The sequence below is a fragment of the Grampus griseus genome (assembly GCF_964374135.1).
Source record: "Grampus griseus genome assembly, chromosome: 17".
NCBI lineage: Eukaryota > Metazoa > Chordata > Mammalia > Artiodactyla > Delphinidae > Grampus > Grampus griseus.
In genome coordinates, this window is record NC_139011.1 from 58,449,758 (window position 1) to 58,471,709 (window position 21,952).

Here is a 21,952-nt window from a genome sequence, read left to right on the forward strand (position 1 = left end):
ATCAATGGCATCTTAGATAAGATGAATTACAGTGATGAAGAAGTTTGTGATGTTTAAGAATGAGTCAGACCATAGATATGAGTAAGGAAAGAGTCTACTCTAGTTCTAAGGGAGCAGTTACAAGAATGGGTTGCCTCTTTCCCGAGAGCTCTGGATACCTAAAGGTCTTCTTGATAACTGGGCTCACCCAGTTAGGAGACAGGAGCCCCTTCTACCTGAATCTGAATAGGACCTGACAAACTCAACTGAATACACATGTTCTCAGATCAGTGATATGTGAGTAGATACTTAACAGCCAGCTCTCCAATAAATAAAAGGCCTTGATTTGCCGATTTCTGTGGTATGAAATAGTTCCACCATGGCCAATGTTAAGTTACCTGTGTGATGTCATTGAATGTGGAGTTGGAAATATGAGTGCACAGTCAGCTTTCACAAGCTGGTGCAGTCTGGCTCCAGCACACCTCTACTGCAGGTAGTCAGAAGCTAAACAGTGTCTTAGCAAGGTGAACAATGCAAACCAGGTGATACCTGGAAGAGAAAATGGGTTCTGTGCTACGTGGCATGAGAGGTAATGGCTAGGTCTTGACTTGCCCTGGTATATCAAATAACATACAAACTTAGTCAAAAATAGTAAAACCTAAAGAAATTTCTAAGTAAGACGTGTCTGTCCATCTAGATTTTAATACTGCAACCTATATCTATTGTGTAATGGGGTATTGAAGGGATTAAATTAGATAATGTATGTAAAGATTTAGAACAGTGATTGGTATATAGTTAACAGATGCTACTATTATTATTCTTTAAATCCTGATGATTTAGGGTTTTTGTGACCTAATGATGACATCCCTCAAGAATGTCTATTGAGGGATTTTTCACCAGGCAAGTTGTGAAGATATGTGGTCTTAAAATTGTCCTTCGAAAGAGGCAACCTAAACTCTCTCATACTGTCAGCAGGAGCTGTAGCAGGTCATTTTTCATTAATAGAAAATATATCAGTAATTTGAAAATGAAGTACTGCTTTGTTTTATATAAAGAAATCCTCTCCTCTCTTCCCTACAATTGATAAGCTTTACATCATGCTACCATGGGTGCCACCCATTTGCAGCGGCCATCCTTATTCTTACAAGCTGACCTAACATGCAGCCAGAACATCTGGTATTAGCTTTATAAAAAGATGTATTTTACATATAACTCTGCTGAATTATGGGTATTTCACCTGCTCAGTCAAATTTATTATAAATTGCAAATGCCAGTGATATACATGTTTCTTTATATTTGTGGATGGAATTTTGTTTGTGATATTTCTTCCATGGATATTTATTTCTTTATGGATATTCTTTTATCTAAAGTTTTTTCCCCCATTTTATGATATATTCTTGAGCATAAAATTTCAGAATGCTTTAGGTGTCTAGAATTTCTGATTTGATTCTTATGCCTTATTAACTAGGTCACAGAATTTTAAATATCAGTATTTTTGACTAGATATTTCTCTAATTAGTCCTATAATATGATTTGAATTTATTTTATGTGTAGTATAGCTCTAAATGGTTAAATATTGGAATCTGTTGCAACATTAATTAAATTAATTTTAATTAATTTAATTAAATTTCAGTTTAATGAATTGAAAAATTAAATTAACTGTTCATTGAAAACTATGTACATACCACATAAGCACACATCCTATTAACAGAAATTACTATATGGTTGAAACCCCCATCTCCACATGTACTCTCCTCCCAGTGAAGCAGTTTATTTAACAGAAGTGTTTGTGGGGGGAGAGCTGTGGCTCATAATAATTTTGCAAAATAAATTCTCTAGTCTAGGGGGCAGTCACTGTATTAGAGTCTTTTTTTTTTTTCCTTAGGAGAATTAAATGCCTATATCTCTTTGTTCTGTAGTTATCTGCCATAGTTACCTTTACTGCTTCCATCTACCTGCCCAGTATCCAATCACTCTCACCAGGAATTCCCACTTAAACTTCCAAAGCACTCACAAAATCAATATATTCATGATTGAGGATCATGAAAAGGGAGGAGCCATACTGGTGTAGGAGTTGATTTGTTCGTTCGTTTGTTCATTCATTCATTCATTTATTCAACAAACGCTTACTGGACCTCTTCAATTTGGCAGGCACTGTTGTAAATAAGGGCTGATAAAGAAGACAGACTAGCTCTCTGCTCTCATGAAGTTGGGGGAACTTAGTCTATTGGGGGAATGAGGAACAGATAGTAAACTAGTGCACAAATCAATTTTAGAAATTCATAAATAAGTAAGAAGTGGTAATATGGTGACAGGATGTCTGGCGAGTAGAAGATAACAGTAGTCAGAGAAGGCCTTTGACCTCTACTTCTATTGCTAAAAGTCTAAAATGCCACCAGATTGCTTCTTTTAAAAAAGGTGATAAACAACTGATAAGAATCCTAAATTGTTTTGGTTAACTGAATATTCTAATTAGCTAAGTTACAGCCTTTTAATAAGTTCTGTAACTTTTTTGTTTTAATTTTTTTTTTTTTTTTTTTTTGCGGTACGTGGGCCTCTCACTGTTGTGGACTTTCCCGTTGTGGAACACAGGCTCCGGACGCGCAGGCTCAGCGGCCATGGCGCACGGGCCCAGCCGCTCCGCGGCATGTGGGATCTTCCCGGACCGGGGCACGAACCCGTGTCCCCTACATCAGCAGGCGGACTCTCAACCACTGTGCCACCAGGGAAGCCCTGTTTTAATATTTTTGATTATTGTTTAAAAGAACCAAGTTTTCAGTCTTTGACCCAAGAAGCTATAGAGTTATGCAGAAGGGCTTCAGAGATTGCCCTGGGAGTAGAGAGGGGAGTTAGGCCCTATTTCAGAGCAGCTCTGCATTCATAGTTTTATATGTTACAGTTCTGGGAGTGTTTTGTTTAAGGTGTTGTGGGGGAGTGGTGGTGAGTATTTGTATCACAAAAAAAAGTTTGAAAAACACTTCTAAAAGAAAAATTAAGTCTAGAAAGATGTTATATTAATAGTAACAGAATATAAACTATAGTATTTAAGCATGAAAGATAGTATTGTGATCTACTTTGAGTGAGTTGCAAAATAGAAATATTATAATTACATTCAGAAATTTTGGAGGTGTGGATGGGACCTAACTCTTACAGTACCAACCTCAAAAGTTTTAACCATTATATGTTTTTAAATATCAATTTATGACTTGGAATCAGAAGTCAAATTATGACAAACCATAGTGACGCTGGTATTAATTTCTTTGGCAGTTTTCATTGAATTAACTGACTTGCTAAATTAATCAAGATTCTCTTTTATAAAACCCATTGACTCATACCAGCACTTAGACAATTAAGAATTAGTAGTCCTCTACTATAACTGGGCACTTTTGCTTCTTTCAGTTGAGGTATGTGTTTAGCAAAAGCTAGTTGTGTTTATTCCAAAACCCATTTATATTATCACTAGGTAATTTATTTGATTATTGCATAAATTAATAAAATATGAGCATAGAAAGGGTTTTTGTTCTTATACAAGCTGATTTTAATGTTTTAGAAAGGCTCCATAAAGGAGAGTTGTTTTAAATGAAATTGCTATTGAATTAGTTTGAGCAAGTAAACCATAAAGATGCGGGGCGGGGGGCGGGAATCATAAAAATCTGGAAGGAATTGCTTTCCAAATGTCTTTTCTGTCCCTGCATTACTTTAAAGTGACTGACTCTGGCAATTGCAGACATTGCAGTCTAGGTATTGTTTATTTAAGGAGATCAGTGCAGAGCTCCAGCGAGTGAGCCTCTACTTAGCAAGAAAACCTGGCTCTGTGTCAGAATATTTGCATTAGTTGCTAAGTTAATATCTTTAGAGTATATGTGTATACTTTTTAAATGAGTCCTCACTTTGACCTACTTTTCCATGAACCAACCTATGAGTCAGAGGGCTTCTACTGTGACTTAAAAATATAAAGCACTTTTCCCTTTAGACGTTTGTGTGTGTGTGTGTTATTAATACAGCACACAATTTCACAAAATTTGTCCTAGTGTGGATTAAGATCATTTCCTTTCTATGTCTGATAATCCCAATAGCCAATTTTTTAAAAACTTATGTTGGCACTTTATGTACATCGTCAGATTTATTCTGCACAAGAAGCATAGAAAGTAGAAGATATTTTCCCCATTTTCCAAATGAAGAAAATGAGTCTCTGAGCATAAATAAGGTGGTGCAGCCATACAATTATAGTTCACAAGGCAGGGATTCAATCCTAGGGCTGTGTGTATCCATCACCCAGGAATGTTCTTTCACTGTACTGTGCTACTGTCTAAATCCTACAACATACAGCTACTGAAGTGTCATAAAAACGTCCTAAAGTAGCCTCACGTATGAACCAGGTTTATACCAGGAACCCTGAAAACAGTATGGTGGTGAAGCTCTAATAGAGGTCTGTTAAAGACTGAGAGGTAGCCTGTTCTAATATCCTGGGTTATGGTGTCCATGTATAGTATATTTGAATAGTATTACCACCAATAAGCTAATGACCAGAGGGCCCAGGCTTTGTTTCATAATGGCTGTGAATCATAATTGTGGTGAGACCTGTAGTCACAGGAACTGGTTAACGTCTGACGATGATTAGTAGCTTAGAGTCAGAATGCCTCTTGTTATTTGGGAATGACATATTTCAAAAAAGTTTATTTTATGAATAGTAGAAAGTTGACTCTTTATGCATATAACACTTAATTTTTAATTGATTCGTTTTATAAAATGTGTCATTTATTTTCTTGAACCTTGTTAGACCTAAAGTTGTTTAACCTGTTTTTTGTCTTTGTTTTGATGACTCAAGGTCATAATTATAAACATTAAATCCTGTATTGTATCTCAACTCAAATATATAGAATTATTGTTTCTCAGCTACATAACCCTCCAGTTCTGTAGTTTTTGTGTTTCACCTTTGCGCGTCATCTTTCTTTTTCTACTGTTTTATCTGTGTCTGCATTTTTAGCTTTCTTAGACTTCCTAATTTTCCTCTCATATCTGATGCCTGAGAAATTGGTCACCAAAATTGTGCTTAAAAATAAGAACAACTAGAGTTTGAGTAAGGACCTCACAGCCTCTTATGTAAGTAAAGTGTATGTACTTTAGTACATGAACTTCAACATATATTTTGACCGCTCCTAAACTCCTCTGCTTAATTCTCATTGGGTTCTGTGGAGACTTGGTGTCACCAGATAACTAACTTCCTGATAAGTGAAGTGTAACCAGGTCAGGGTCTTGCCTGTGTTGACTGCCTGTTCACTGATGCCCTTGATAAGAGTTGTCACGTATCAGAAAAGTGTTTGCTGAACCAATCAAGGTGCTGAGTGTCTTGGATAAGAGCAGTTGTCGTGGTTGAGACTTTAACACCACCAGTAGGAATGGTAGCGAAAATAAGATAGGATTATTGGATCTCAAATACTACTTGAGATGGTGCCAATTCTTAACAGCGAATTTGTAAGTGAATGAGTAAATCTTTTAAGAATATTGTTACGTGCAAAGTATTGCTTTACGGCATTGGTTAGTTTGGTTGGCTTGGAATGTACCTGTCGTACATTTTACCCATCTCAAGAACTAAGCTGCTGATTTTATTAATCTTTTTTTTTTTTTTTTTTTTTTTTTGCGGTACACGGGCCTCTCACCGTTGTGGCCTCTCCCATCGCGGAGCACAGGCTCCGGATGCGCAGGCTCAGCGGCCATGGCTCACGGGCCCAGCCGCTACGCGGCATGTGGGATCCTCCCGAACTGGGGTACGAACCCGTGTCCCCTGCATCAGCAGGCGGACTCCCAACCACTGCGCCACCAGGGAAGCCCCTATTAATCTTACTTTTAAGTAAACTGGGCCATGGTACAATTTTTCACTGAGTCAGCAAACACTTAATGAGCAGCTCTTGTGTGCCACCTCTGCGTTTTATGCTAGAGATGTACAGATGAAAGACAATCCCTGCTTTCAGGGAGTTAGTGATTCAGTCAGGGGATAGAGAAGTAAACCGATATACATAGTACCCTATGAGTTCTATTTCCAGTGTCCTACAGGAACGGAGAAGAGGGCATTGATGATGGAGTCAGCTTGTGTCAGAGATGGTTTCCCAAAGGAGCTGAGTTCAACAGTTGAACTGAGTTGTAAAGGATGGGTAGGAGATACAAAGTGCAGAAAATGGGAGGGAGCTGTACTTGACAGAGTTTTCAGTGAGAGAGAGCCCGGCTTTTCCGGGAACTCAAGTGGCTTAGTTGGCTTAAGTTTAAGAGGAGTGAAGGGGAAGAGTAGGGAGATGGGCAGGAGCCAGATCGTCAAGGGATTTATATACCATTCTAGAACACTGGGCCTTTATTCTGAAAGTGGTAAAGACACATTAAAGTATTGGAACAGGTAACATGGACCACACTTGTGTTTCAGTGAGACCATTCTGGCTGTGGTATGGTGTGGAGTACGTATTAGAAGAATGAAACCAGAGTTAGGGAGGCCAGTAAGGAAGCTTCTGGAAAGAAATGATAAGAATGTGAATTAAGTCTAGGGGTCAGGAAAGGAGACTTTTATTAATAATTTAGGAGATAGAAGAAACAGGTCTTGGTAACTGAGTAATGGTGGCTTGTGAGTCAGAGGGAAAAGTTTCTGATGGTGTTGGATTTCAGACATGAATGACTAGTAGATAGTAAATTGAGTTGTATTGGGGAGGTGGAGAAGGGAAATGTATTATATTGATACTTTTGCCTGCTTCAAAAATAAAAATTTAAATGCCCAGATTTAGATTAGTTTGATTCTCCTTTTCCCACTCCTAGTTATAATACTTCTGATTAGTATCAGTTAAGGAACATTCCTCTTTTTCACTGAAATATAAAATCCCTGTGGTTAAACCATGCATATCTTTTTGGTTAAAGAGTCTTATTCTCTAAATCTTTTTATTTCATTATGTTATATTTTAATTTTGATTTTTTTTAAGAATTGTATACCTTTCTATAAAATCCTAAAGTTCAGTTTTACAAAGTCCATTGATTTCTTAATGTTTCATGAAGATTGCCTCTCTTAAAGCATTATTTCTACACCCAACATCTCTCTCAACACACATGATTAACAGCTCTGAAAATCGAAGCGTTTCAAAACAAGCATGATTGGCAGTTCTAAGGTAACTAGCACATGCACTGAATATTATTTGTACTTTTGTTTGACACTAAGGTGGAATACACAAGCTAATTTCCCAGTCTTTGTTTCTATTTCAGGTTGTGTGATGTATAGGGTCACATAAAGAGTTGGATAGATACTAAATGTTTCAAAAACTAAAGTTTTCAAGGTGTATTGGTAGGGGGAAAAAGAAAATAAGAATTTGAATTAAGTAGTTCTTTTTATTCCAGAGGACATGATTTACAATTAAAAATATGCATGTTTTTAAATAGATTGGTGATTGAAAATCATTAGGTTTTCCTTAACAGATCTCTGATTATTTTTTTAGGATAAAGGAGCATCTGCTGTATTTAATTTTTTAATAAGAAATCTTAAGAATATTATAAATATTCTTATAAATACTATAAATCTTAAGAAAATTGTAAATTATCTCAAGAATGATATGAGTTCATGAAACACATGTAATTCAGACTGGATAACATTAGACAAAAAAAGGGGGGGATCATAGATGCAGAGAGCAGATTGGTGGTTGTCAAGGTGAGGTTGTGGGGTGGGTGGAATGGTGAAGGGGGTCAAAAAGTACATATTTCCAGTTATAAAATAAATAAGTCCTGGAGATAAAATGTATAGCCTGGTTACTACAGTAATACTGTGTTGCATATTTGAAAGTTGCTAAGAGAGTAGATCTTAAAAAGTTCTCATCACAAGGAAAAAATTTCTTTTGTAGCTATTTATGGTGATGGATGTTAATTAAACTTCTGGTGATTATTTCGTAATATACACAAATATTGAATCATTATGTTGTACTCTTGAAACTAATACAATGTCAAATGTCAGTTATACCTCAATAAAAAAAAAATTTTTAATGAATAGCATTAAAGTTTCCCACCCACCCTCCCCACTCGGATATATGGCATAGCAGTGCTCTTTTGGATTGATTTTTTTCTATTGGATTCTACTTTGATTGATGTACAAAATTGATTTACTTTATGTGGCATATTCATATACATACAGCTATATTAACCCAGAGATTGTGTAAATTTACATGTCTAGTAAGTTTGCCGTATATGCCTTCCCAGGACTGTAAAGGTTAAAAGTGAATCTGGAAACTACTATGGTGGCTGCTTGTTAAGGAATGCAAGCAATTAAGTGTTCCCACAAAAGCTTTGAAGTTAATATCTTAATAGGACAATGAGGAGAAAAAGTCAAGGCTGCACTCCTACAATTGATTCAGGCTGTAGTTCTATTGACTTAAAAGTAGATTTTAGAAAAATTAAAAGTTATCTTAATAGAAATTGTGAGTTCTATTTTAGTTTGTAGAATTTCGTATTAATTTAGATTGCCACTTGATAACATCTAGAGACTTTCAGGGACCCATAATTTCAACATGTACTTTGTGGTTAGTAATAAGAACAATAATAGCTAACATTTGTTGAACACTCTGTGCTAGGCACTTTGCTAAGAGATTTGCCTCTGTTTTTCAAAAATCTTTTTATTAATCTAAGGTAGATACTGTTAGAATCCTCATTAAAAAGCACTGAAGAAACGAAGGCTTACAGAGATTTTAAGTAACTTAAAAACTAGTCAGCGGCTAGTAAATAAGCAGACTGGTGAGAATGTTAGCTCTAAGTCCATATTGTCAACCTCTACTTTTTATATACTCATCAAATACACTTCCAGAATGAGTGTGTATGTGTGACTTGCTAATTTTCTCAGCAAATATTTATTGAGTATCTAAATTACAGTGTGCTGAATGCAGTTTAGAAGAACTGTATGGCATCTTTAGAAGGAAAGATGCATAGAGCCCAGCAACACAGAGGAATATATGAGTAAATGCCTAAATGAATGGTGTGGTTAAGCACAGAAGTGTTCAAAGGAGAACTGGAGAAGCGAGAGTTGAAATGGTTTCATGAACAAAAAAGAGGGCTTCTCAAGGAGATGGAACTTTGGCTAGATTCTGAAGGATAGGGGGAAGGGCACTGGGAGATGGATAATGAAAGAACAGTGGTGGGGGAGACGGCATGAGCAATGGCACAGAATTGAGAATGAGCTTGGGGGAATTGTATTAGTCATCTACATCTGTGCAACATATTACTCCAAAATTTAGTGGATTAAAACAATAAACATTTATTATCTCACACAATTGCTGTGGGTCAGGAATCCATGGGTGTCTTCACTGGACAGTCCTGGCTCAGGGTTTCTTATGAGCTTCAGTTAAGATATTGGCCAGGCTGAAGTCATCTGAAGGCTTGACTGGGGCTGCAGAATTTGCTTCCAAGGTGGCTCCTCACTTGCCTGGTAAGTTAGTGCTGGCTGTGGACAGGAGGCCTCAGGCCTCATCACATGACCTCTCCATGGGCTGCTTGAGTGTCCTCATGACATAGCAGTTAGCTTTCCCCTGAGTAAATAATCTAAGAGAGAGCTTGAGGTCGTTGTGATGTCTTTTATGACCTAGTCACACATTGTCACTTGTGCCATATTCTGTTCTTTAGAAGCAAGTCACTAAGCCTAGCCCATACTCAATGGGAGAGGAGTTAGTCCCCACCTTTTAGAGGGAGGTATATACATAATATGTGTACGTATTTTAAAACCACCATGGGTCAAGAGCCCATGGCCTGGATGAAGTTTTAAGGAATAATGAAATATTTACTTTGCTAGACCGACAAGGATCCTGATAAAAAATTCTGAATTTCAAGCTGAAAAATTGTGATGGTAGAGATACAAAGGAGTTGTATTTGGGGATTGGTGTTTTTGAACGATGACACTGGTAGTGATGTGTGGGATGGAATGGATGGGCAAGGCCAGTTCTGAGACTGTCACAGTAATCCAGACAGTGGCTTACTAGGGGCTGGCCTAGAGTGAGAAGAAATGGGAAAGAAAAGCTTGGAGAGACTGTTTAAAGAATTGACTGATAGGCTTTGGTGACTGGGGCTTGAAGTTTCCAGCCCAGTGACTAGAAAAATGGAGGTCACAGCAAAAGGGAAGTTGGGTGGAGTTGCTGTTCATAGGGCAGGACATGGAGCTCAGGTTTTTTAATTAATTAATTATTAAAATTAATTAATTAATTTTTGGCTGCATTAGGTCTTTGTTGCTGCAAGTGGGCTTTCTCTAGTTGCAGAGAGCAGGGGCTACTCTTCATTGCGGTGCACAGCCCTCTCATTGCGGTGGCTTCTCTTGTTGGAGAGCACAGGCTCTAAGCACGCGGGCTTCAGTAGTTGTGGCTCACAGGCTCTAGAGTGCAGACATAGTAGTTGTGGCACACGGGCTTAGTTGCTCCGCAGCATGTGGGATCTTCCCAGACCAGGGCTAGAACCCGTGTTCCCTGCACTGGCAGGCAGATTCTTAACCGCTGTGCCACCAGGGAAGCCTGGAGCTCAGTTTTAGACATGTGGTTATTCTGTAGATGTTTGGCCATATGAAAGTGGATTTATGATAAATTAGGCTGTAGAATAACAGTAGACCTGAAATTAGCAACTTCATATTGGGCTCTAAGTTTCTATATCTTCTGACTTTATCAGCAAAACACACGACAAAACAAAAAAGAAAGGCAACGGCATCAGTGTAGATTCGTGTTTGTGCCACGTTAAGTGAGTGTGATTTTTTTTTTCCCCAAAAAGAAATCTTGTGGTGTTCAGGTTCAAGCATCCTGTTGGAGCTGAATAGCTTTGTTTCTAAAAGTGAAAGGCAAATGTAGAAATAGCAGATGGGATCCTTTCGGAGAGGTAACATGTCTTGCCAGGTGTATTCAATATAGGATCATATTATATGACATCAACCAGAGTTCTGAAAATTCTTTCATTTCTAGTAGATTCTGCATTACTTTACCTTTTTCGATCTCAGGTCTCTTGTTCCTGTCTTCCACCTCCTTAGCATATCACCTTATCTTCTTCTTTATTAAGTTCATACATTAGTTTAATCTGTGTGAAATTGCTGGGTTTTTTAAAGTAAAAAAATAGTTGAATATCTGAAATTTCAAATGATTCAACCTAATACTCCCTGGCTTTCCTATTCTCTACCTTAAATTTTTTCTGTATCATCTTGTCTAAATTCTATAAAGTTTGAAACATTTTACCCTTCAAGTTATCATTCTGTTCCTCCCTGTCCCCCAAATTGCCCTTATTTTCTAAATTTCCATTTCTTCCTCAGTTTAGCCCACCTGACTCTGCCCTCACCATTGTACTAATTGAAAACACCCTCTTAAATTCATCGGTGACCTTCTGGTCCCCTGCCCAGTCGTTTTTGCTCAAGCTGTCTGTAATATTCAGCACTCTTTGTTGGCTGTTCCCTTTTCTGAAATTGTCATATACCTTCTTTTTCTTGGTTCTCCTTCTATTTCCCTATTGTTTTTCTATACTCCTCTAAAAGTGCTTTATAAAATTTTTGAGGATAAAATGGTAGGAAGGAGATACAGTGGTTCTTGGAATGTGCAGGAAAGTTGAGTGGGGCAAGTATCAGGAAGAACATGGGCCCGGAGGGCAAGACGCCTTGGTTCTAATCCTGCATCAGTCAGTGTGTACAGTGAAAGTTCCTTTATCCAAGAGTCTAAACCTAGGCTAATTTAACCAAGAGAATTGTTTAAAAAGGAGTGCTTTGGAGCTCCCCTAATAAAAAAACCCAGCATTATAATAATTGAAAAATACTTTATAAGCCTGTAAATGACACTTACGTCTTCGTTTATATGTATCCCGTCTTCTTTTATTTGGTAAATTCAGTTTCAACATAGTCCTGTACTTGAAAATATGATGCTCTGCTTTGAGCTTGTTTTAATTTTTAAGAAAAGATTTCTCCATAAGTATACTACAGTAAGATTTCTTCTAAAGTTGTAATTCAGAACCTTAATTTTGGACCTAAAATAGAATACTTTGTGTTCATTTTAAAAATGCAGATTAGCTATTAATTAGCTTAATTAGTACCGATTGAGCATATTATAACGTTCACGTGGATTTTATGCTATTGCCTGTGTCATTTTTGAATTTATTAAGCAAATGATTCTTTCCTTGATGTATTTTCCTTGAAAGCATTTTCTTTTATATACAGTACTTTTTTGAAAATGTGGTTATCAATTATTGTTATGATATATAATGGAGAGAGCTATACCTCTTTCAGTGTGGAATATATGTTATTTGGCTTCCAAAAAATATATTGCTGTGAACGTACATAATTTGAGACTTAACGTTTTTGAGTTAACCTTACCTCAAAACTTCTACTTTATTCACCATCCATTTAGTTTTAGCCTTTACATTAATTTTTTATTTACTAGAAAGATACATGCCAAACTATTTTTGAAAGTTAACAACTACACATCAACTCTTTAGATCGCAATCTTTTCCAGGAACTAAATATCTTTTCCTAATTGCAGTTATCAGTATTTTAGCCTGTTTGCTGAATGTAATTTATTTAGAAACTTTAATTTTGAATTTTGCTTGTTTTTCAAATACTGCACCTTCAGCATGAATTTTTTAAAGTGGTTTCATTTATTTCACTGAAGGAAATGAAACATTCTGACATTTGAAGGAAAACGTTCCAAATGTGGTACCTAATGCTTAATATATGTGAGCTTGTGATATAAAATCTGTGTATGTTAGTAATGATGCTGATGATGTTGATGATTGCTAACAGCAGCAGCCACTTCCTAATTTTTAGCACTGTTAGGATATACTCCCTCTAAAGCAGTCTTAAGTCACTTTAAGAAAATAAACATATGCTATTTCTTTGGCAAAAATAATTTTAAAATATCTGGCATAGTACCTTGCAGATTATAAGTTCACCATAAATATTCATTGCTTACTTTTTTTTTTTGCGGTACGCGGGCCTCTCACTGTTGTGGCCTCTCCGTTGCGGAGCACAGGCTCTGGACGCGCAGGCTCAGTGGCCATGGCTCACGGGCCTAACCGCTCCGCGGCACGTGGGATCTTCCTGGACCAGGGCACGAACCCGTGTCCCCTGCATCGGCAGGCGGACTCTCTACCACTGCACCACCAGGGAAGCCCCATTGCTTACTTTTTTGATAGACAGGAGTCACAAAAGCATTTAGCTAACAGTAGGTATTGCAATTATTGGTTGATGTATACTGTTATTAGTTGCTCTTTGGTGTTATAAAGGAACAAAATTTCCTTCAATGAAGAGTAATGAGTATTCCTCTTTCAGTAAAGAAGTGAGATCATCCTAATTTTAAGAAGAAAAATAAAATTAATGTTGAATTAATGAGAATTTATTACTTTCCAGAATGAAAATTAGGATGTACTTGTTCTTGTCTTCATAGTTGTCTAACATTATCATAATCATTATAGCCAGTGATTATTAGGTTTAGCTCTTATTATGTTGAGTCACTTTTCTAAGCATTGTAGTGGTTTAAGCTCATTGGCCCTGCAATAAGAATTCCTGAATTTGAATCCTGGCTGTACTCCTTATTAATTGTGTGATCTTGGGCAAGTTGCTTAAATTCATGGAGCCTCAATTTTGTTGCCTTCAAAATAGATGAATGAAATGATTACTGCAAATGGCTTGTGTGAGAAATAAGATCATCATCATCATGATCATGAACAGCTGACATTACCTTTTCTACGTGTCAAACAGAAAACGATACCTTACTTACATATCTTACTATCTACTTACTATCTACTTTACAGAGGAAGAAAAGTGAGCCCCAGAGAATTAAGTGACTTTTCAAATCATTTAGACTTGTGTCAGTTAAACTTAGCAGAAATCTTGAAGACGTGTGGATTAAACATATAGAGACTTATTTTTCTTGCATAAGAATCCTGGCTGCTGGAGCTTCCGGGGTTGCTTCAGCAGCCTGACAGCATTAGGACTGCCTTCTTGCATCACAGGTGCAATAAGGCTGCTGATTCTCCTGGGCTACATGTCTGTGTTCAAGAGAGGAAGAGAGTGGGGCAGGGTACAGTCAGCTTCTCTGTCCCTTTTATCAGGAAAACAAAGGCTTTTTTAGAAATCTCTTCCAGACTTCAGCCTACCTTTCCTTGATCAGACCTGTATAAGATGGCTCTGCCCTAACTGCAGAGAAAGCTCTGAAAACCAGCGTTTAATCTTTTCATTGTGGAGGCTGCAGAGGAGGAGTAATTCCCCTTCCGTTAACCTAGCCAGAGGGCCCTGCTGCTTTGCCTAAGATCCAATAACTCTTCAGTGGCAGAGCTGAGATTCTAACCCAGGTGTATCTTGCTCCAAAGCCTATTTCTCCAACTCTGCCTCTCAAAGAATCAAGACCCCATCACAAACATTTTGAATAACCATTTTCCAACTTCCGTATGCAGGCACAGTTTTTCTTCTTGAAATTTTGTATTTTTCAGAATAAAAATTTATTTACCTTGTTAGTCTGGCTGAATTTTGAAGGTATAGGTTATGTGTCCCTCCCTATCTTCAAATAAAAATATAAACCCCAAATTAGTGACTGAATGCTTTTTCTATTAGAAATGATTACCAAGATATGTTTATTTCAGGGAATTTCTGATAACATTTTTCAATTTTCTATAGTAAAAAAACATAATACATCATTAAGGTAGTGAGGTTTTGCCTCTTTCCGTTCTAATTATTATGTTTTAACTCATGGTAAATGAGTTTGTTCTATGCTCATTTCCTAAGGGGTGGTTATCCACTGATTTCATTTTCTGGAATAAAGTTATGTCACAATTCTTGGAAACTGCATATTTATTTTTTTGTTTTGTTTTTTCAGAGATGGGGGTGGGATGAGGAGTGGGTGAAATGAAGGTCATAATCCAAATTCTCTATTCAGCCCTCAAATATATAACCATAACTTACTCTTATTTTGTCTTTTTAATATTTGAGATAAGTTACATTGAATTTTGTAGAGGAAAAAAGGATAAGATACAGTAACATTTTGAACTAGGCAACATTATCCACATTTGTAGGCAAGCTGACTAAGCCTAGAGAAGTTAGGAAATTTCTGCAGTCAGTGAACTAGTACACGGTAGGGTTTGGAGTGGAGCCCAACCTGTTGCTCCATGCATTGAGAGGATAGAATCCTCAGCAGTCTGTTCACTTAAGACAGATCATTCTGTTTCTTTTAAAATATTTAAATAACATGTTTATCAAATAAAACATACCTCTAGGTATCACTTTTTACATTTGAACAACTTTTTGTTGCAATAAGCTTTTGTAAAATAATCAAGAAACATTATTAAGTATAAGGCATAGTTTAACTTAAGCCATACCTTTTGATTTCTGTTTTACCAAATCACTTTACCAGAGATGTTATCAAGTAATATTTACCTCATGTAAGCTAAATTCACCCACATTGTTAGTGGTAAACCATCACTGACTAATAAACAAGTGAACTGTTCCCGTATTGACCTTTCTAGTCTGAATTGCAAAGTATGTCTTTCTAACTAATGACATTGTGATGTGGTCCATCTACATTTCTGAGTACATTTCTCTTTTCAGATTCATTTTTTTGAATTGGATAATTAACTAAGCAAAATGTTTCGAGTTGCCTTTTTTATTATTAGGAAAGTAGAAAAAAGAAGTATTTATACATCTATAATTGTAAATATCATCAAATACTGTGTTCTTTTACATTAAAAATTTATGGGTTACTGAAAATGCATAAATTTCAATTTATGCAAGTATTCTTTCCCACTTTTCTATATACTATTTTGTTTATTATAAAAAATATGCTACTGACCAAACCAAATCCAATTAATTCTGTTGGTTTCTTCATTTTAGATTAAAACTTTAATTCATTTATTTATTCTATTGATATATATTGATCACCACAATGTCAAAGCTAATGTTCTTCAGTGATCAAGCCAAATTACTAAAGTTACACCTATGTTGGAATTTCTGTTATAAATTTTTCTTTTTGTTTCAACTTGTAAAAGTAATGCAGTCTCATAGAAAAGCTATGGGAAATTCCCTAAGTAGGAAAATTTTAAAACTTCATAAGTCCAATTTTGTAACTGTGTATGGTGATGATGTTAACTAGACTTCTTGTGATGATCATCTTGCAGTGTATACAAGTATCGAATCATAATGTTGTTCACCTGAAACTAATATAACGTTATATGTCAATTATAACTCAATAAAAAAAAGTACTGCTAAAACTCTAAAAACAAAAGAAACAACAAAAAGAAAACCTTCATAGATCCACCAGTCATTTTGGTGAATTTCCTTTCAGTCTTTTCTTCTAGACACAGGTTTTTGTTTTGGTTGTATATGGTTTTAATCTCTATATAATTTTGAACCACGAGTTTCTCAATTTTGTAGCATAGCCTTTTTCATTATGAAGAATGCTTTATATATCACTAAATATAACACAATTTCTTTAAGCAGTCCTGTTTATTAGACATTTAGGTTGTTTCTACTGTTTTAACTCTTATAAGTGGCACAGCCATGAACATCTTTGAGGGTAAGACTTCTAGGACTATTTCCTGAAGAAAGATTAAGTGGAATAACTAGGCTTAAAGGTTATTGATATTTTTCATGCTTATACAAACAGATTGAACATTTCATAGGTTTTTTATTAATAGTATTTCCTTTTTTGTAAATTGTTAGTTTCTTTGCCTAGCTTATTTATCTTTTTGGGATTATAGTGTCTTCCTGAGCTATGTATATGAGCACTTGGTATAATTAAGGTTGTTCATCTTTTTATTTTAAAAATATTTTATTACAAAAGTAATTAAAGCTTATTGCAAAATACAATAAATTTACATAACTTAACAGAAATAAAGAACATCTAGTGAAAACATAATATAAAAAAAATTTCTTAAAGAAATCATATTTTTGAGTACTATTTTATAACTGGGTTTTCCCTCCAAATAGTTAGGTGTCTAAATATGTCATTATATATGGAATATATAGCATCCATTACTGTAATTTATTTGATGTTGTTTCCAGTTTTCACTATTTTTATAAACACTTCAGAGACAATTCTGTGCATAAATCTTGGTATGATTATTGGATTATTTCCTTGAAATAAATTCTTTGGAATGGGAAGACTGGAAAGGATGTATATTCCTTAAAAATTTATACATATTTCCCATTTGCCACAAAGAAACTATTTGTCCCTAACACTAGTTATCATTTTATTTTTCATGTTTGCCAGTCTAATAGACAAAAATACTGTCATTGTTTTAATTTGCATTTCTGATGACTAGCAGTAGTGAACATCTTGCCATTTATTTAGTTCTGAAATGAATGTTGTATTCCAGTTTCATTGGCCTGTTCCAATTGCTCATTAGTCTTTGGATTTATCACGTTTTTATTAATTTATACCCTTTGTCATGCTGTTAAAACTATTTACTACCAGTATATTGTTGGTTACATTTGCCATACAACATTTTTCTATTATTATCTAATTGATTTTGCATATTTTTTCTTTTATAGTTTCTAGTTTGGTTGTCATACATAGAAAAACCATTCCCTCCATGGAAATATTGGCATATGTTTCCTTCTAGTATTTTGTAGTTTTATATTTCAGTCTTTTTTTTTTTTTTTTGCGGTACGTGGGCCTCTCACTGTTGTGGCCTCTCCCGTTGCGGAGCACAGGCTCCGGACGCGCAGGCTCAGCAGCCATGGCTCATGGGCCCAGCCGCTCCGCGGCATGTGAGATCTTCCCGGACCGGGGCGCGAACCCGTGTCCCCTGCATCGGCAGGCGGACTCTCAACCACTGTGCTACCAGGGAAGCCCAATATTTCAGTCTTTTTTTTAAACTGTTTAAAATTTATTTTGGAATAAGTCAGGACTCCTACTCCCCCCACCCCATAGTAATGATTACTAATATGCATTGAGCTCATATTACCTTCTTTTGTTGTTCTTAAGACACATTTATTTGAATTTTAACCTCTCTTACTTCCTTGAAATCACTATTGTCCAGGTGACAACAATGACATAATTGTCATTGCCTGCCCATATGCAGAATTAGTCTTGACTGTTTATATTATTAACTTATATTTTGAGCTGTGTTCTTGGTAGACTGTAAACCGCAATGTATTGTGTCATTCTCAGCATTTTTTTCTTTAGTAAAATAGAATAGGAGATATTAGAATGCACTGCATATAGCAAGACTAATTATAGCTTTTAGGAAACTTATTTCAGTTATGTGTTAATGTGTGTGTAGAAGGTAATTTCTTTATGGAGGTGCTGGGTTGTGATGTAAACCATGTTTCTTACTTTGTCAGCCATCATTGTCCAGAGATTGTAATGGTGAGGTTAAAGGCAATTATGGAAGACTGTAACCACTACTGACAAGAAAAGACAAAGTGGCTGGTGCTGGAATGGGATAAAAGCTCAGATTTCTGCGCACCTGGATCTTCTGAGGATCTTCACTCTCTCTTCTGCTCTTAGTTATACTTTCCCCCTGGCCACTTGTCTACCTGCTGCTGTTCCCAATATTGTAGACTTTCTCCTTGACAGAAGCACCCAAGGGAGTTAGTCGTGCTTGGCCAAATTTTCTTTTAAGCTCTGCTTCACACTTAGTAGTCATAGATACTAACTTGCCTTGCCTTCCTATATAGGAAGCACACCCAGTATGTAGAAGCAAAGCCTGTCACTATCCAGAATATGCAGTTTACTGCATAGTTTATAAAGTTGTTGTTCCCAAATTGTTTACCACAAACCCATTGGACAATAACTCTTTATCATCTTTACTATATGGTTGTAGAAGCTAGCTTTCATTTTCTTTTCCAAATCAGCGTATTATCTTTACTTTGCCCTGTGAATATCCATCAGTTTTCCATCTTAAAGATAGTTTTTCTTCCTTCTAATGACTGAAAGTTTGAGCTATCACTTGATTAGATAAATTCTAATTTGGTTTTTTTTTTTTTTTTTTTTGCGGTACGCGGGACTCTCACTGTTGTGGCCTCTCCCTCTGCGGAGCACAGGCTCCGGACGTGCAGGCTCAGCGGCCATGGCTCACGGGCCCAGCCACTCTGCGGCATGTGGGATCTTCCCAGACTGGGGCACGAACCCGTGCCCCCTGCATTGGCAGGCGGACTCTCAACCACTGTGCCACCAGGGAAGCCCCCACGATCTGTTTAATTATTATCATTTTTAAAAGCAAGAACTTTCTGATGGATGGGAATATAAAATGCTGTAGCCACTTTGGAAAATAGTTTGGTTGTTCCTTAAATACTTAAACAGAGTTACCACATGACCCAGCAATTCCACTCCCAGGTATATAACCAGAAGAAATGAAAACGTATGTCTACTCAGAAACTTATAAACAAATGTGCAAAACAGTATTATTCATAATACCCAAAAGGTGGAAAGAACCCAAATGCCCACCAACTGATGAAATGATAAACAAAATGTGTGTGTGTATGTATGTGTGTGTGTGTGTGTGTGTGTGTATGAATATTATTCAGCCATAAAAAGTAATGAAGATACAACTTGCCTGAACTTTGAAAACATTACACTAAGTGAAATAAGCCAGTCACAAAAGACTACATATTGTATAATTACATGTACATGAAATGTCCAGAATAGGCAAATATATTTAGAGGTAGAAAGTAGATTAGTCATTGCCTAGGGATGGGAGGATGAGGGGAGGGGCTTAAGGAGTTGATGGTTAGGGGCTGTAGAGTTTCTTTTTGGAGTGATGACGATGTTTAAGAATTGATTGTGATAATGGATGCACAACTCTTTTTAGTGAGTACAGTATACTTAAAGCCACTGAAGTGCTTACTTTAAATAGGTGAATTATATGGTATGTGAATTATATTTTATTTTTTTAATACAGTCATCTTCATTATAATTCATGATTACATTAGAAACTGACATGGATCTCTTGAATAATAATAAATAAACCTAGGTTTTCATAGGCTTCTGCTTTCTTTTCATTCAGTTATGTAGTTAGAAAATCCAGTGTTTACTTGAGAATGGTGGAAAAGGCCAGGTAATATCTTAGAGGCGTTATGACAAGTGTTCACCTCATAAGTACTCTGAAAGGGCCTCTGGGAGCCCAGGTCAAAAGACGATACTGTCTTATGAGAATTACCGGTACTCAGTGTCTTCTGGAATTCCTTATAAATTTCAGTGGGCAGCTGGCCAACAGAACATTCCATTGCCCTACTGGTTTTCAAGGTGTGGTTCTGGGGCTACACGTTAGAATTTGCATTTCTAACCTCCTGTTCCCCTTTGATTTACCCTAACGGGCAATTTTTAAAAGGAGTCACATTGTACCTAAAGTTAGATTTTCATGCTGGCCATGCTTTTTTTATAAAAATAGTGTATTACTCACTTGGCCAACTCTCCCTGCCAGGTAAAAGACCCAAAAGCCTTATGTCACCTGCCAAAAAGCTAGGTGAGGCTCCTCCTCTCTCCCCAAATCAAGTTATTTGGAATCCCGAGCAAATGCAATCGCAGAACAATAGTCTTTCCTGAAAAAGAGATGGCAGAGTAAGGGAGTCAGGACACTCAGTTTCTTTCTGTTTTGGTTTGTGAACTTGAGCAAGTCACGCATGGTCTTTGGTCCTCAGTCCCATCATCTTGTAGATCTTTTTACAGCCTTACCAACTCTAAAATCTATGATTTTAATTTGGGGGGAAATGATCTGATTACAACTGTCAACAAATAGGCATTTAGACACACTGACTGCTTTTATTCATGGTTTCCCAAATTGCAGGCATGCTGATTTTGTAGGACTAATCCCGCTGCCCTCCTCTCCCTTATCATGGCTTCTAAAGGAAAGTCCATTGTTTGTTTATATTAAAGGCAGCATTTTCCCAAAGTTACTATACAGTGCAGTTCACCTCATTTCTTAGCCCAAACAATACATGTGGTGCCACAGAGTCTACTGTCAAATAGCTTTAGTTGCTCCTTTATAAAACAAGCTAAGAGTAGCCCTTGTCACTGCCATGTTAGTCAGAGTATCTCAGCAAATAACCAGAGACTTTATTTATAGCAATGTATGTTTTGGATTTATAACATTTTATCTGTTATAGACATAGTATATTATTTGCTTGGTTACTTTATAATTGTGATAGTTTCATGCCACCCACCGTAGGTTGTTCTGCAGTGGTTATTCTAACCACAAATTAAGGAGTTATTTTTCTGTGGTTCAGTTATACACAAGAATTACATTGCAAGAGTTGCTGGAGCCCAAGTTCTGTAAACAGTTTTTTTGGAAGAAGTCTTTGTCTAACAGACTGTCTAGATTGCTGGTACTCAGAACATTAGAGGATGGAATTTAGATGAGTAAAATGTAACTTGTCAATAAAATTGTTGAATATTGTGCTATAAAATGTCAGGTGAGAATTTGCCAACTGCCGTCTGTGTTGGTATATGGCAGCAGTCTTTTCAGTAGGACAGAACTGTAGGAATTTTCCTGTGCCTAGAACAGTGATGGTTTATACTTTGGGGGTCATAGGCCCGCTTGAGAATATAGTGAAATCACATTGTGTGTCTAGGAAAGTTCACACATGTGTATACATACACACATTTTGCATGTGATTGTACAGGGTTCACAGATTCCCCCAACTCATTCATTAACCTTTAGGGACCCATGAACCTAGGTTAAAAATCCATGATCTGGAAGTCTGGGAGCAAGGTAGATTTTATCTTCTGGGGTCACTAATGGTGATAATTTGGAGGTGGAGCCGTATGTTCTTCATGGCCGTGTATAAGGTGCACTGGATTTGTTGAAATGTAGAGGCTCTTCCTATGATAAGCGCCATAGGAATGGCATCACACATGCCTGGCTCTTTGGTTTACTGCTGTGTCCAAATATGTATAATAGTAGGTGCTGGGTAAATATTTATTGAATGAATGAAGAGGTCCAAGGAGAAATGTGTTCTGTGGAAGAAGAGCTGACTCCTGTTTCCAGATCACTGTATCTTGTTTCTACCCTTTCTTAATAGCTG

General features: G+C 36.6%; 1 protein-coding gene across 1 annotated transcript in view; it reads left to right on the forward strand.

The window, feature by feature from the left end:
- Positions 1-21,952, forward strand: part of MRPS28 (mitochondrial ribosomal protein S28) — a 101,820-nt gene that overhangs the window by 17,524 nt on the left and 62,344 nt on the right. The window lies entirely within an intron of this gene.